At 48.8% G+C, this 14,086-nt stretch overlaps 1 protein-coding gene across 8 annotated transcripts in view; it reads left to right on the forward strand.

The window, feature by feature from the left end:
* Nucleotides 1–14,086, forward strand: part of LOC116952681 (nuclear receptor coactivator 2-like) — a 184,494-nt gene that overhangs the window by 51,515 nt on the left and 118,893 nt on the right. The window contains exon 1 of one of the 8 annotated variants that reach the window (XM_076073254.1): nucleotides 8,892–11,556. The exons of the other annotated variants lie outside the window; for them this stretch is intronic. The gene's annotated coding sequence lies outside the window, so the exon portion shown is untranslated. Of the gene's footprint in view, nucleotides 1–8,891; nucleotides 11,557–14,086 lie in introns of those variants that run through there. 8 annotated transcript variants of the gene reach the window in all.

Below are 14,086 nucleotides of genomic sequence, written 5' to 3' on the forward strand. Positions count from 1 at the left end.
GGGAGCTGTGGTGGAGTCCGTAAAGCGTACTGGACTACGAATCGGGAGAGTTCGATGGCCCGCCACGGCTAACGTCAGTCTAGAGTTATCTAAACCTATCGTGGGCCTCCGTCTAGGTAAAATAAACCTTAAATGTTTTTCTAAACATCTGCACTGGGGAGACAAAGGTGGTCGGTTGTGGCGTGAGCCACAACTCCACCTCGCGCTTTAATCGGCCCTCACTAACAGCACTTGCCCCAGCCGTCTGTAACGTTATATGGGGGATCTTTGCCGTTGTGTATGCGTGTTAGTTCTTAATTGCTTTCACGCATTTTCATGAGAGGCCATCGAACACGGAGGTGCTTTTCTCCGTTGCTTTGTCAGGCAGACTCGAATGCATTGGGTCTCACTTGAACTGTTTAAGAATTAACTTCATCTGTGCGTTGCTACAACGATAGCCAGTGATTCAATTATCAACTCTGTTTTGAGTGATTCCATGAAGGCTGTTTCTGATGGCTGGTTTCTAACATTGACCTTATTACGCAAGAGTCTAAATTATTTAGAGTAACCGCTTGGCAAAAGAGTCCGAACTTCAGCTCATGCCGCTTGGCTTTCTCCTTTCGGTTGCTTTGTAAAATACCGACTTTCACGGCTAGAAAGCCGCATTTGAGCAGGATTGAGCGCGGAGGAGACAAGCTATATACCCCGTTTAACACGTAGGCTTTCGCGACCAATATTAATAATAAAGGTTTTTGGGTTAGATCGCGTTTATTTATAAATGTGTCGTAACCCTCCACCACCTGACACGGCCAATCAGCAAAAAAAGTGTCACGTTGACAAAAGACAAATAATTCACTACTTTAGCCCACCGGTGTGTTGAAGAGTGAATCCACAACATTTACAGTTTGAGTACGACGTTTCGCTGGTAAATACATCCAGCATCATCGGGCAATTCGCCAGAATGGTAAAGCCCTCGCTTGCTCCCGGTTTTATATAGAGCAGCAGGGTGACGTCATCACTTAACTGAAGCTATATACCCGCCGGCGTCCTACGTGGCTAGTTTGTTTCAAATGAACGTCCCTTTCCCCCCAACACCCCACTGCTATTTCCTCGCCCTGCCGCGCGCCATGAATGCTAATGAGGCTCCGTGCCGTACTGAAGACGACATGATTTAATTATCGGCGAACGGCTTGAAAATAACAACAACAAAAAACGGTGGTGGGGGAGGGGGGCCAACAAATCCTCCTTCCCGCTCCCCCCGGAGTGAATGGCGTGACACTGGCACTCTGCCCCCAGACCCTCCCAGGAGAGGATGGAGAGCGTGGTCGGCCCCCCCACTCCCCTTCTAATCAGAGTTTATAGCAGATCTGTTGCTGGTTGAGTTGGCATGCCTTGGGGGGGGTCGTGCCGAAAGCTGGCATCTGCTTTGTTAATGAGGCAATTAGGGAATTAGGTTTGTAATTTCTGAGGATTCGATTTTGCCGGACTTGCCAATGAAGCTAAAGGGGGGGGGGGGGGCGGTGTAGCAGCCAGTAAACTGAGGAAGAAAGAAAAAGGTTCGAGCAAAGTGTGTGGCCACGCTTTGCGAAGTAGAATAACAGTGATGGGTTTTCCGAAAGCCGTTTGCTATTGTTTGGAGGTGGCTTTCTAGGTGGTGTTTTTAATTCGAGGATTGCCCGCTGAAGACTTTGCAAGTCAAAAAACGATAACGAAGGGTCGCAACTGGTATTATTGGCGATAAGTTCTTGGGTGTTTTGTGCATTTGCATTGGGATAAAGTCACAAAGTAGAAACAAAATCTGTTCGGGTCATTAAAAGCATTTAACGTAGATCAATTGACTGGGTACCATTTTATTGGCTTGGAGCAGCAAGGCGCCGCACCAGCTGTTACTTTCTACAAAATGTAACAACGTTCCCGACTTTTATTATAAAGTCGTGTTTTTAAAAGGCGAATCACCAACGTTGTAAAGTTGTCAGCGGCGGTGGCGCTCTGAAGAAGGCACAGTCCCGGCGATTTTCCTAAGGTGGTAAACAAATCCCCGGTCGGGTCACTTACAGCGCAGTCGCTTTAACAAACAAACAAAAAACCCCAGCTGCTGCTTTTGTTTACGATTTACGATTAATGCGCGTGTTGCTGCCCATCACCCTTCGTCGTGGGGTGTGGACACCAGACGGGAGGGAATGTTTCGGCAGACCAAAGGTGGCGCGCGCTAAACTCTCCCGAGAGAGAGAGAGAGAGGAAAACAATAAACCACCAAACCACTGCGCCCTTTCCAATGTAAAAAAAAAATTCGGCGCTGTATTTACGCGTAGAATTTATGGCCCCGGCCGACTATGACCGTAACTGTTGCAAGTAAAAAAAAATACTCGCGCGCCAGCCGCCACCACCACCACCACCGGCGGCGGCATTCTCCACCACGATGAGGGCAGCCCACGCGGTCTTGTGAACTTTTGACTCTCCCAAGTACAAAGAGGGGTGGGGTGGGGGGCACCGTGTAATTCTTTGTTTGAGAGTCGGGTTAGAGAATGCACTCTCGTCCTTGGCACCAATACCTGTAAACTTCCTGCAAAATATTATTATTTGGAAAAGCATAGTTTTGGGTTTCATTGGGAATTGCGCGCGCGTGCGCGCTTAATCGTTTGTGTGTGTGTGTGCACGCGCGTTGCTTTTGGAATAGGTCTGTGTGCGTCTTGTTGTTTACGTCGCTGTGTGTGCACGCGCTTGTGCGCTCGAACGCGTTCCGACCGAAGAGACGACGCAGTGAAGCGAGTCATCGTTTTGTGTGCCAGGCTATGGCACCGTGTTACAGTGTTATTGGCTTCAGATGCACACGTGTCATTCATTGCCACTAATTGGTGGCTATGCGCGTGACCTGCAATCCAGCACTGTGGAGGCAGCAAGGAGGGTCTGCCATACCCCGGCTTGCCAGGAGAAGGCGGCAGAGCAAAAGCGTGGGCTCCACCTGTTCCGTCTGTGTGGGATTGAGTGTTTCCCCCTTGCACGCGCGTGGGTTTTTTTTCCGGGCACTCAGGTTTCCTGCCACACGTACTGCGTAAGCACTCGGCAATCGGCCGATAACACCTTCATGTACAGAGGACTGCAGAGCTTGGGCAATTGTTAGCACTCGCTCACCGCGAGGCTGCATTCCCACTTGCCTGTAGTTCCTCCTTGTGCCTCCGAGTCGTTCACTCTCTTCGAGAATGAATGAACACTGCATGGAGGGTGGTGCATCATGAGTTGAAATCATTAATATCTGCAACGATACTGGGCCCTCACTTCTCCCGTCTGCGCTGTCCGGCACGGTGAAGTTCTGGTAAAACAACCCTCACGTCCGACACGGCGTGGGGGGGCCTTCGTCCAGCAGTGGATTGATGAAGGCTTGTGAATTTTTTGTTACAATATAAATGTTTGCGTAGCACACGTGTGTTCATAAAACGGTGTAGTTGTGCTTTCTGAAAGGGTTGCATAACGTAGTTGCAACATTGCAATTAAAAAAATTACCATGAATGCAAACAAGATGCAATGAAATGTCAATTTAACTGAAAACACGTGCATCACTCGTGTGATACCCAATCGCAAACATTGAACTGCAGTAGTTTTAAATAACATTTGTGTTCCTTCCACATTACTCAGCTTCACTTCACTCTGAATTGGCTTACAATTGAGCTGAAGGGCAAAGCAAGTCATTATTGATATCAATAATGACAAGTTACTTCTGTAATTGATTGTGCAATTTCAGTTGCGTTCATAGACTTTGTGACGTCATTTATGGCTGTGATACGTGGGCTCTCTCACAGCGGAGACAGGGACACGTCTGCAACGTATGACATTAAATGCCACCATAAGACCACGAGGAATTTCCTATCAGGGGGAAAGAAACTCAAATGCAGCAGACAATATATGCAGCAGAAATTTAACTCGATACTGTATCCCCTCGTTATTCACGAACTTTGTTATCCACGATTTTGGCTATGCACGAATCTCATCTGGAACCCTACGCGATTGCATCGAGAGAGATAAAGTGATGACAGATAAAGTGATGAGATAGTGATGAGATAAGGCGAGGAGAGACAAAGTGTTCAGATAAAGGTAAGTTAATTTATTAACGATAAATTAATGCAATATTTATGTTTATTATAACCAATTTCTATATTTGTGTTAGGAAAATTTGCATGTATTTAACAGATTATTTACATTAGAATAGGGTTTTCCCCTTTTTTCTGGGAACAAAACTGAAACCTTTTTACAAGGAATCTTGTCTGCATTAACCACAATACTTGTGGTCAGAATGCAAACAAAAAACACTGATAATATATGCCTTGAAACTGATTGGTCCACATCAATCAGTTTCAATGCATACATTACTCCGTTATGCAACCGTTTCAGAATGCACAACTACAGACATGATTCCTTGTAAAAAGGTTTCAGTTTTGTTGCCAGAAAAAAAGGGGGAAAACCCTATTCTTGTATTTTGTTACCGGCAAAGGAGGTCAAATGATGTAGATTATTTACATATTTATTTAAGGTAATTAATTCAAAAGGTGCGTTTTCGTCAGGCAATATCGTTATCCGAGAAATTATATCCCTCGTCGCGAATAACGAGAGAATACTGCGGCTGGAAAAACAAAGGGCCTCTCATTCGCGCCGTTAACAAGAGGAAACTGCGATGGTTTGGCCATGTCATCGGGTGCGGCGGCAGCAGCAGCAGCCTCTCGAAAACAGTCCTTCTGCAGGGAAGGACCGAAGGAAAAAAAGAAAGGGGAAGATAGAAGGGACCTGGTTTGGAAAAAAAAGTCAAACGGTGGACTGGAGCAACAACTACCAGAGCCGCTCTCTCCTCCACAAAGCCTCAAGACGACACGTGTTGGAGGATACCGGGCTGCCGAGTCATCCTGAAGGGGGTAGCAGCATGCCGATGATGAAATTGGTCGCGGGGATAGCAGTAGTAGCAACAAAGCCATGCAGCGAAAGTTACTTGAAAACAGTTTGTTTGGACATGTCGAGGAACTTACAATCAGGTACACCCGCGTAAAGTTGCGTGAATTTTGCACACGTGCTTAATACGGTGCGTTCATCGCTCTTCACCTATGCTGAAGTATTGCAGCAAGTTGGTTTGTTTATTATTGAAAAACTTTTTTTTTACATTTGTGGTAGAATTTCCTATCCAGCATGGTGAAGTGTGGTTAAAAAGGCTGTACATGTTCTTATAATTTCCAATGCAAAATAATGTTTTATCTCACCCGGGTGGCCCAGTGCCAAAGTGATCGACTCAGTATCTGGTCATGAGTTATATTTCAGCCTATCCATTCCACCGGTGTTGATCAAATAAATACCACTCGGTGAGGAGCCAACGGTGGTTCTCTTCGCCAGGGAGATAAATAGTGAAGCGTGGTTGGCATTGCCCCTGGTGCAATGAATGAAATGGGACGTTCTGTCCAATTCCTTCTCCCCCAAACCCCTCCTCTACCTAGCCTGGCACCTTGGCCCCTTGGTCCTGTGGGCCACATGGGCTCAAGCAGTTTTTTTTAATTTGTTGTAATTTGCTGACCCCGTGCCCCTACTGGATATCTGTGAAAAAGAGCTTCATAGCTAATCGGATTCCTCTAGTTTAAATAAAGATTTTGATTCGGTTGCAACGTCTGCACACCCCACAGGTACACCACTGAGAGAGTTTGACCCACGCCATAGAAAGGCACAGGTTCCACCACTGGCACAGGGGCTGTCAATAGAGATGAGGTAAAGCTCATTGCAAATTTGACCAAGGTGCATTGAAGACCAAAAACAGGAAGGGAGATTTTCTAGGTCTTTTGAACGGGCGAATGTTGATGAATTCTTCTCTGCATTTGTTTGTATTGTACAATCTGTCGGTGGTGCGGTTGTGCAGACTCTTCCGTGCGTGGAATGCAGTGCAGCGCCTAATGCTTGGTACACTGGGAAATAGTCAGATTTATTTCCTTGCTTTTTTTTTCACAATTCAAAACTCTAGAGCATCACAATAGCACAGTCTGTCATGCTTAGCCAGGCTCATCCGAACCCGGTAAACCCAAACTAAAGTGCAATATAAACGCTCCGCCTGTGATTTAATTCCCATTTTGTCTAAAATCCCCATTCATCAAGGGGAGGGTGCATTTCTTCGTGCGTTTGACACAAAGCAGATTTGTTCAAACAGCCTGCACCGCTGTGAGGTGCCAAGTGGACGGCCAGCGTGCTATGTTTAAGTTTAAAGTTACTGAACAAGAGTAAACCTGGGTTTCGGGCTGGAATCATGAATGCAGCACTTGGCAGCGTTCTAAATCATGTTTTTCTTAAAGATGCTGCAATGGCGAGTCGGTATATGCTTTCTCATTCAGCACTTGGTTAAAAATGCTCCACTTACTATTGACTTCACCCAGTAGAGTCCATATTTCATTCTTCAAGTGGCATAGTCTGGGTCCTTGACAGGCAGTAAAGGCCCCATTGCGCATTTTGATTGGGAACCTGTACAGGAGAAACACGAGGCCTGCCCGCCGCTGCAAACACGACCCAAAGCATTGCACAAGTATGTCAGACATTTACATACAGCCGCACGTAAATTAAACATTTGCAACATCTCGTTTTGATGTTTTTTGAGGTACGTGTCATAAGGGGCGAGTTTTCCCAATGCAGCCATAAGACAGCTGGCTAACATTGTACGTATCATAAAATAAATCTCATTCGCTCGCAATTCCGTATTCATCTTCATGTTCCTTGTTAATTTTCGTTTCTCCATTGACGTTCTCTCTGCTTGGTCTCTGTCTCTGTAAGAATTCAGGCCCCTGTATCTCAGGTTCGATGTCTCTTGGCCAGGTGATGGGTAAAGACGTGGAATGTCTGTAGGAACATGGGGAGTGTGGCTGGTTTAGGGGTATCTGTATTTTTCGATTTAAAGCTTTCGTGACTGCAAGGATTCATCTTCTTTGGTTCTTTTGGTAAAGTCACGTAGCATGAGAATGAAATCATAAATTGATGTATTATTTTATTTAAGAAGAGGGGGTATCTGTATGTTCCAAAGTCGTGCACAGTGTCCTTATTCTCAAACATGTATTGGGTGAAGCTCAAATCCAATTGATCCTGAGCCATAGGCGTGAATTTCACATTTATTTGGCAGAGTAGGTGTTCCAAGAGGACGACCTCTTGTTGACTCCTCACAGTGGAACTTATTTTTGTATCAACTCTAACGGGATGAGTCAATGCACTGCTGAGTGAAAGCCCCCTCGCGCACTCTGTCGGTCATGAGGGCTGTATGACCAGCACGGGTTTGTGTGGTGGTGGTGATGTTGGTGCTGTTTGTTTGCATCCTCCTTCTCGTGTCCTGCCACCACGGTAATATTTTACTTTCATGATGATGTTGTTAGATGTGTGAGGGGGTGATGTTGTTTGCCTGTGTTCCAAGGTGTGAGTTGCGGTATTTTGAATGTGGCTGCATGGGTTTTACTTTCAACTGCCAATATTCAAATTTTCCTCCGTGGAAAAAAAAATAAATTTGTTTAGATATGTTTTTTTTTTAAACATTGATGAGGCAAAGTCATCGTTTTTACAACTTGTACAAATAAAGCAGTTACCGTGTTGTTTTTTGTGGTCGTGCCGTACAGCCCCATGTTGTTTTCAGGTTGCACCGCGCGTTGTTCGTCATGATGTCCGACGTTCGCACGCGCTGGGGGCTTCTCCAGGAACTCAGTGAATGGAATCCAAAAGAACTCGCAAACAAAACACCTTGTGAAAGACCCAACGCAGAAGATCCCTGGGTTTGATTTTCCGCGAAGCTCATGGTCCACCCTGAAACCAAATATACTGCACAAACCACGGCAGATGCCTGGTGCACAAATGGAAAATTAAAAACTCCAGTGTGCGACTGTGGTCATCCGGAATAGACCGTACAACGTATAACGACGCAATGCCCGATCCACAAATACGAAGGACACTTTGCAGCGATACACTCCGCTGCGCCTCACGTGGTTGTCTGGCTTGACTACCGCAATGTGAGATTGTTAGTTGTTTGCCTCTACATCAGCCATCCGAAAGAGGGAGCTCAATTAAGTTCCTGAAGAAGCTCCCAGTACGCCATAATGTCTGACGTTTCACTGCACGTTTCTGGGAGCTTCATAAGCTCAATTCAGCTTCTTTATGAACTCGGTTAAGTTCCTAAATTAGCTGGAAATATGTGGACCGAAACGTCGGACATCAAGCCAAACAACACGTGATACGACCCATATATGGGTCCGAGAGAAACACAGCATTTCTGTGTTTTTTTCTCCCCATCCGTTAAATAAAAATGCGGTTTTCCATGCAGCTGCAGGAATTAAACTTTTCTCTCTCTGGAAATTAGTCATGTGGAAAACATGTTAGACTGCTAGGCAATATAACCGTCTTAACAATAGATTATAGTGTGCCACTTAGGAGGAAATTATTGGTTTCTAAATAGTGCCTCATTAACACATTATCATTATGTTTATTTGGACGAACTCAATTTGGCCCCATTGCTCTGATAAAAATAGAAAGCTCCTGTTGCCATCTTTGTGGAAAATGTGAAGGCGCCAACGCTTTATAAGCAAATTGGGCAGCGTCACGCGATCGTTGGCTGACTCAAGCAACGTGTCACATGCGCTTTCGCCGTGTGTAAGGAAGCAGATTGTAGCACACGCAAAACTTCCTGCTTGAGAAACGCTTTCGCAGTTGCGCGATTCATTACGTTAATAACTACGCAGATGGTTTTAGCAGAAGCAATGCAAGACTTGTGTGTGTGTGTGGGGTGGGTGACGTTGCGGGATTCGCACAGTTGCGCACACGTTTGTCCGCTCAACGTGCTTGCACAGCCGAAATTGTGTACAGTAGCGTTTATCTGGCATCGCTGCAGAACAGGATTAAACAGTGCAGCGTTGATCACCTATTACCAGGGCTTAATATCGGCCAGGTTTGTCTGGGTCATCGACCCAGAAAATACGATCTGCATCCAGCACGCTATATCCAGTATACCTGTGGATACGAGTCAATTGCCAGGTACTGAAATCGACCCGGAAAATATTAATTGAGAAAATAAGCCCTGGTTATTACGGCTTCGATGTATAATTTACTGAGAAAAATACCTAAATGGTCATTCCAGAAATGGGCCCCGTGTTCTTTGTAAGATGCAAAATTATATTTTAGCCATGATACGCTTTTTTATGAGGGAATTGCAAGAGTTGTCACGCCATTTCTAGTTCCCCCCCCCCCCCCAGTCTGGATAAATCTGCAAAACCGGGATGGCAATGTCTGATCACGACCTACCCGCGCAGAATAATCACCGTGCATCAATGCACGTAACCCACAAGCTCTGTTTTCTTCGCTGGATGGACTCGTCACCCATATGCCACCGCTGTAACACGTTTATACAGTAGTTGCTCGTGGTCAATGGGCTACCGGTGACACGAGTGCGATAAAATTGCCGCTGCGTGTCCGTGGCATTTGCTGCCCATGTTTGATAAATTCACGTCCCAGGCCCAAGCAGCTGGTGCTCTTCAGATGTCTGGAAAAAAACCACGGTCGTTACCCGGACTCGGGGTGGCCTTGAATCTTATCTCTGAAAAGTGGGTTCAAAACCCGGTCTTAAAAAGGATATTTGTTCTTTTTCCATTTGCCTAAATTTTGGTTGTACGTGTTACGTGAAAGCCTTTTCACTTTCACAGTTGAATGTTATAATTGAACAGGCTTTAAAATAATAGGCAAAGACGATTTACAAGATATCACACTTGCAGACCATCTTAAATATTAAACAAAACACTTGAGTTATTGTACCGGAGAGATTTATTCTAAATTGTAAATGGTTTATTGATTTTTTTTCGGTGCAATTAAATAAATACAAACTATTTACGTCTATAATAAGCCGTAGAAAAATACATCGATATTTACGCTTCTTGAACGCATATTTCTGCGTTCGGCAAACAATAACTTTTAAGACAAAGCAATTAAACTGAAACCCACACTGCCGTCTCGTTATAACTCTGGGCAACGTAACCAGCTAGCAACTGGGCACGGTTGGCCTACGTACGGTGAGAAAGAAGTCCAGCGTACACACGACAAAGTCAACCAACCCATGTTGCAGACAAGAAGCTTGCGCAGCAGTATTGGGTGCCTCGTTTTAACATCGCGAGACAGTCTCCAAATTCCTCCAGTGACCAAACAAGATGAGCCGTCGCTGCAAAACGTTAAGTTTCGTCTGGTTGTTTATCACCAATTACGGGGGCATTTAAATGAATACACCAGTGACGATACGGACTTAAGCTTTTGCTGCTGCTGCTGCTTGCAAACAACGTTTAAGCGTGGCACTAGCGCTGTGCGCGTGTGTCAAGTATGGTAACGCAGCGGTAAGCGAGCGCCAATGAAGGCCGGCACGACCACACGAGAGAGAGAGAGGAGAGGGGCAGCGCCACACCGGGTCCGCCTTCGTAGGGGTTCTTTCTCGCGAACAACAGCAACGTGTTCAGGCTATAACGGCGGGGGGAGCGCGCGATCTTTGTCTTTTTGACACAGCGGGCTTGGACGAGGATTGAGAGAGAGAGTGGAGAGAGGGATGGGAGGAGGCTGTGTGCGTGCGTGTGTGGGACTGCCTTCTTCCAACCCACGTGGGTCGCCGCATCTCCGCCTTCGCTTCCCCCCACCACCCGCCTCCACCAACAGCCGCACCACGAAGCACGCAGCAACAACAACCACCACCACCACCCCCCCCTGTCGAGCTCCGTCAACTCCCTCCCGTGGGCAACTTCTCTAGCTGCCTTTTTGCCGCGGCTTGGCTTGGCTTTGGCTGCTGCTGCTGCTGCAGCACAATCGCCGTGCAGCGAACGACCGTCAAGAAGAGACGGGTGGCCTCGTCGGCGGGGCGTGTGGGGGTGACCATCCTCCATCCTCCTCCCTCCTCCTCCATCCTCCCTCCTCGTCAACCTCCTGCTTGCGGGCACGGCGTGCGTCGCTGGCGACTTCTTCTTCACCACCACCACCTCCCCCTCCCTCCCTCGCCCTGACAGCGGCGCAAGTTTAAAGGGAAGCTGTTGACAGGCGGCTCGAAGGGAGGCAGCAACGCCGAACGGTGCTGGCGGAGGCAAAGATGAAACTGCTATTTAACTACGGAAATTGAAACGGCGGCGGGGTTATTTTAGTGGGGTGGGTTTGGTTTGTAAAGTCGCACGCGGCCACGTCGCAAGTCGGGAAAGCAATTGCTGATAATCACCCCCCCCCCTCTCCCCCCCAAACATATCTCGCATGAGTTTGTGTGCGTGTGTGCGTGTGTGCGTGCGTATATATGTAAACAGCGTTTCGGCTGAGGCTTGCCCTAGCCAAGGGTTTTGAGTGTCCTTGAGCTGTTGTGGCCTTATCTAGGGGTGGGGGGCGGGAGGAGAAGGTGTTTCGGACTTTGGAAGCGCGAACCCTTGCACGGAGAGCATTGTGCACCTTTCGCTTATTTATTTACTCGCTCGCTCGCTCGAACAGCCATCGGACCCGAGAGAAAAGAGAGAAGGGAAGAGAGAAGAGAAGAGAGAGAGAGCTCGTCTCTAAAGTCACGGCGCCGAGGATGACCGCCATCCACGGGTAAGTGCAGAGTCGGGCTTCCTCTCTAAGCTCCCTTTTTCTTTTCTCAACACCTCCCACGGCGTTTCTCCGCCTTCGTAAGCCTTCAATGAACGGTTCATCGCCGTTGTTTTGCTTTTTACACGTACGCGAAACGTTTGTACGGGGTACGTCGTCGTTGTCGTCGTTCCAGTTGTCGCGATTGAAGGGATGGTGGTGGTGGAGTCGTTGCGCGCGATGCCGAATTCGAGGTCGCGTGTGTCGCATCGATCGCGTGCCACACGCTGGGCTCCACTGCCTTGGTTGTGGTGGTGGTGGATGGTGGTGGTGGGGGGGAGCCACGTGCATTGGAGAGGAGTGCAGTGCAACGATGGGGGTGGGGGGGGGGTGTTTTATTTTTACTGCACCGACCTCGCCACGGTGACTCGGAGAGATGTTAACTACCTCGCCTGGTATACGGGAGGTCGCGATGATCGATTCCCCGACCCTGCTGTCGTGTCGCTCTTCTTCCTCCATGGTCGCGTGGATTTTTTTTTCTATGGGTCCTCTGGGTTTCCCCCCCCCCCCTCCCTCTTCCTCCACATTTGTAATTTAACATCAAGAGGTTTGTTAGCTATAAATGTCAGCGTGATAAGCCACTTGGTTGAGCTATCATTTTGTGATAGCCAGTTCGCTTTTGAAAAAGAGCTGCTGTAATAAATAGCTCAGACCCCCGGGGCCTTACCTGGTCAAATGAAATGTTGATTTGTTATCGTTTCTGCCCTCATCGTGTATCTCCGCAACAGCCGTATATAACATAACCTCACGCTATTAAGTTTAACATCATCCTCAGTGGTGGTGGTAGCCCATCCAAGCAAATTACGCTGCGACATCGCTTGCTTAAGCTTTCGCGATCTGACCAAATCGGGGTTCGTTTCGGGTGATTTGGTCACAGGCGCTTGGGTTTGTTGTTTACTTTACAAATCGGCGGTGTATCACACAGCAGTGAGGATAGATCGTGGTTGACGAACCCGATGAGTCTGTGCCGCAACACTCTACGGAAAAACGAAACGACGTGGACGGACTCCTCTGCCCCGGTCGTGAATTCGCGAGAAGAAGAGGAGGGGGGTGGACAGCGAATTGTGGACGGCGCGACGTGGTGGCATGATGGGTTTTGGTTTTGCGCGTTGCGATGCCACGTGTTTCCGACGTTGCAAAAACAAAACTTATTCCGCCGCAGTCAATATTCAGCAAAAAGGGGGGGCCCGATCTTGCAAAGACGGGGGCCCGATCTTGCAAAGACCGTGACCGTGCGAGGCTGTTATCGGGATTGGGGAAGGCTTGGGGGGAACGAGAGTCGCTTATAGACGAAGCGTGAAGTTGGTGAAGTTGGTGGTGGTGGACAATTTCCAACGGGGGGGGCTGCTTGTTGTTGGACAATGTTAATATATTGAAATTGTGACGATTTCGCGTGGTTGGCGGTGTTAAGAGATTAATCCCCACGCAATTTGTGTGACCCCGATGATGATGATGCATGCTTCTGTAGCGCAGTTCGACTGTTGTTGTGGAGCAGACGTCCCGAGTACCCCAACCATGCCTGTAACTTTAGTCAAGAGAATTGGGCTCATTCGGAGAGGGGTGGCGGTGGATTTGCCGGGATTGATTGTGTAGGGGATGGGTACAATGGGTGGTACAGTATTCACAGTTGTATTTCTCGTTCGGGCATAATGCCGCGGAATATGTCGGTCCCGTCGTGTGTAATTAGATTCAGAAGTGAAACACTGGACGGCCAGTGTGTCCTCGGTGCGAGGAGAGCCGCACTCTCATCCTGTTGACGCGCGGGGCTACAGTCGAACCCTCCCTCACCTCCCTCCCCACCCACCCCTACCATCCCTCACCTCCATCCCTACCCTCCCTACCCTCCCTCCCCTACCCTCCCTCACCTCCCTCCCCACCCACCCCTACCATCCCTCACCTCCCTCCCTACCCTCCCTCACCTCCCTCCCTCCCCTCCCTCACCTCCCTCCCCACCCACCCCTACCATCCCTCACCTCCCTCCCTACCCTCCCTCACCTCCCTCCCTACCCTCCCTCACCTCCCTCCCTACCCTCCCTCACCTCCCCTCCCTCCCCTCCCTCACCTCCCTCCCTCCCCTCCCTCACCTCCCTCCCCACCCACCCCTACCCTCCCTCACCTCCCCTCCCTCCCCTCCCTCACCTCCCTCCCTCCCCTCCCTCACCTCCCTCCCTACCCTCCCTCACCTCCCTCCCTACCCTCCCTCACCTCCCTCCCTACCCTCCCTCACCTCCCTCCCTACCCTCCCTCACCTCCCTCCCTCCCCTCCCTCACCTCCCTCCCTACCCTCCCTCACCTCCCTCCCTACCCTCCCTACCCTCCCTCACCTCCCTCCCTCCCCTCCCTCACCTCCCTCACCTCCCTCCCTCCCCTCCCTCCCTACCCACCCCTCCCTCCCTACCCACCCCTCCCTCCCTACCCTCCCTACCCTCCCTCCCTCACCTCCCTCCCTACCCTCCCTCACCTCCCTCCCTACCCTCCCTCCCCTCCCTCCCCT

The sequence above is a fragment of the Petromyzon marinus genome, chromosome 3 (assembly GCF_048934315.1).
Source record: "Petromyzon marinus isolate PM22_M1 ecotype Great Lakes invasive population chromosome 3, UKy_Petmar_22M1.pri1.0, whole genome shotgun sequence".
Taxonomy (NCBI): Eukaryota; Metazoa; Chordata; class Hyperoartia; order Petromyzontiformes; family Petromyzontidae; genus Petromyzon; species Petromyzon marinus.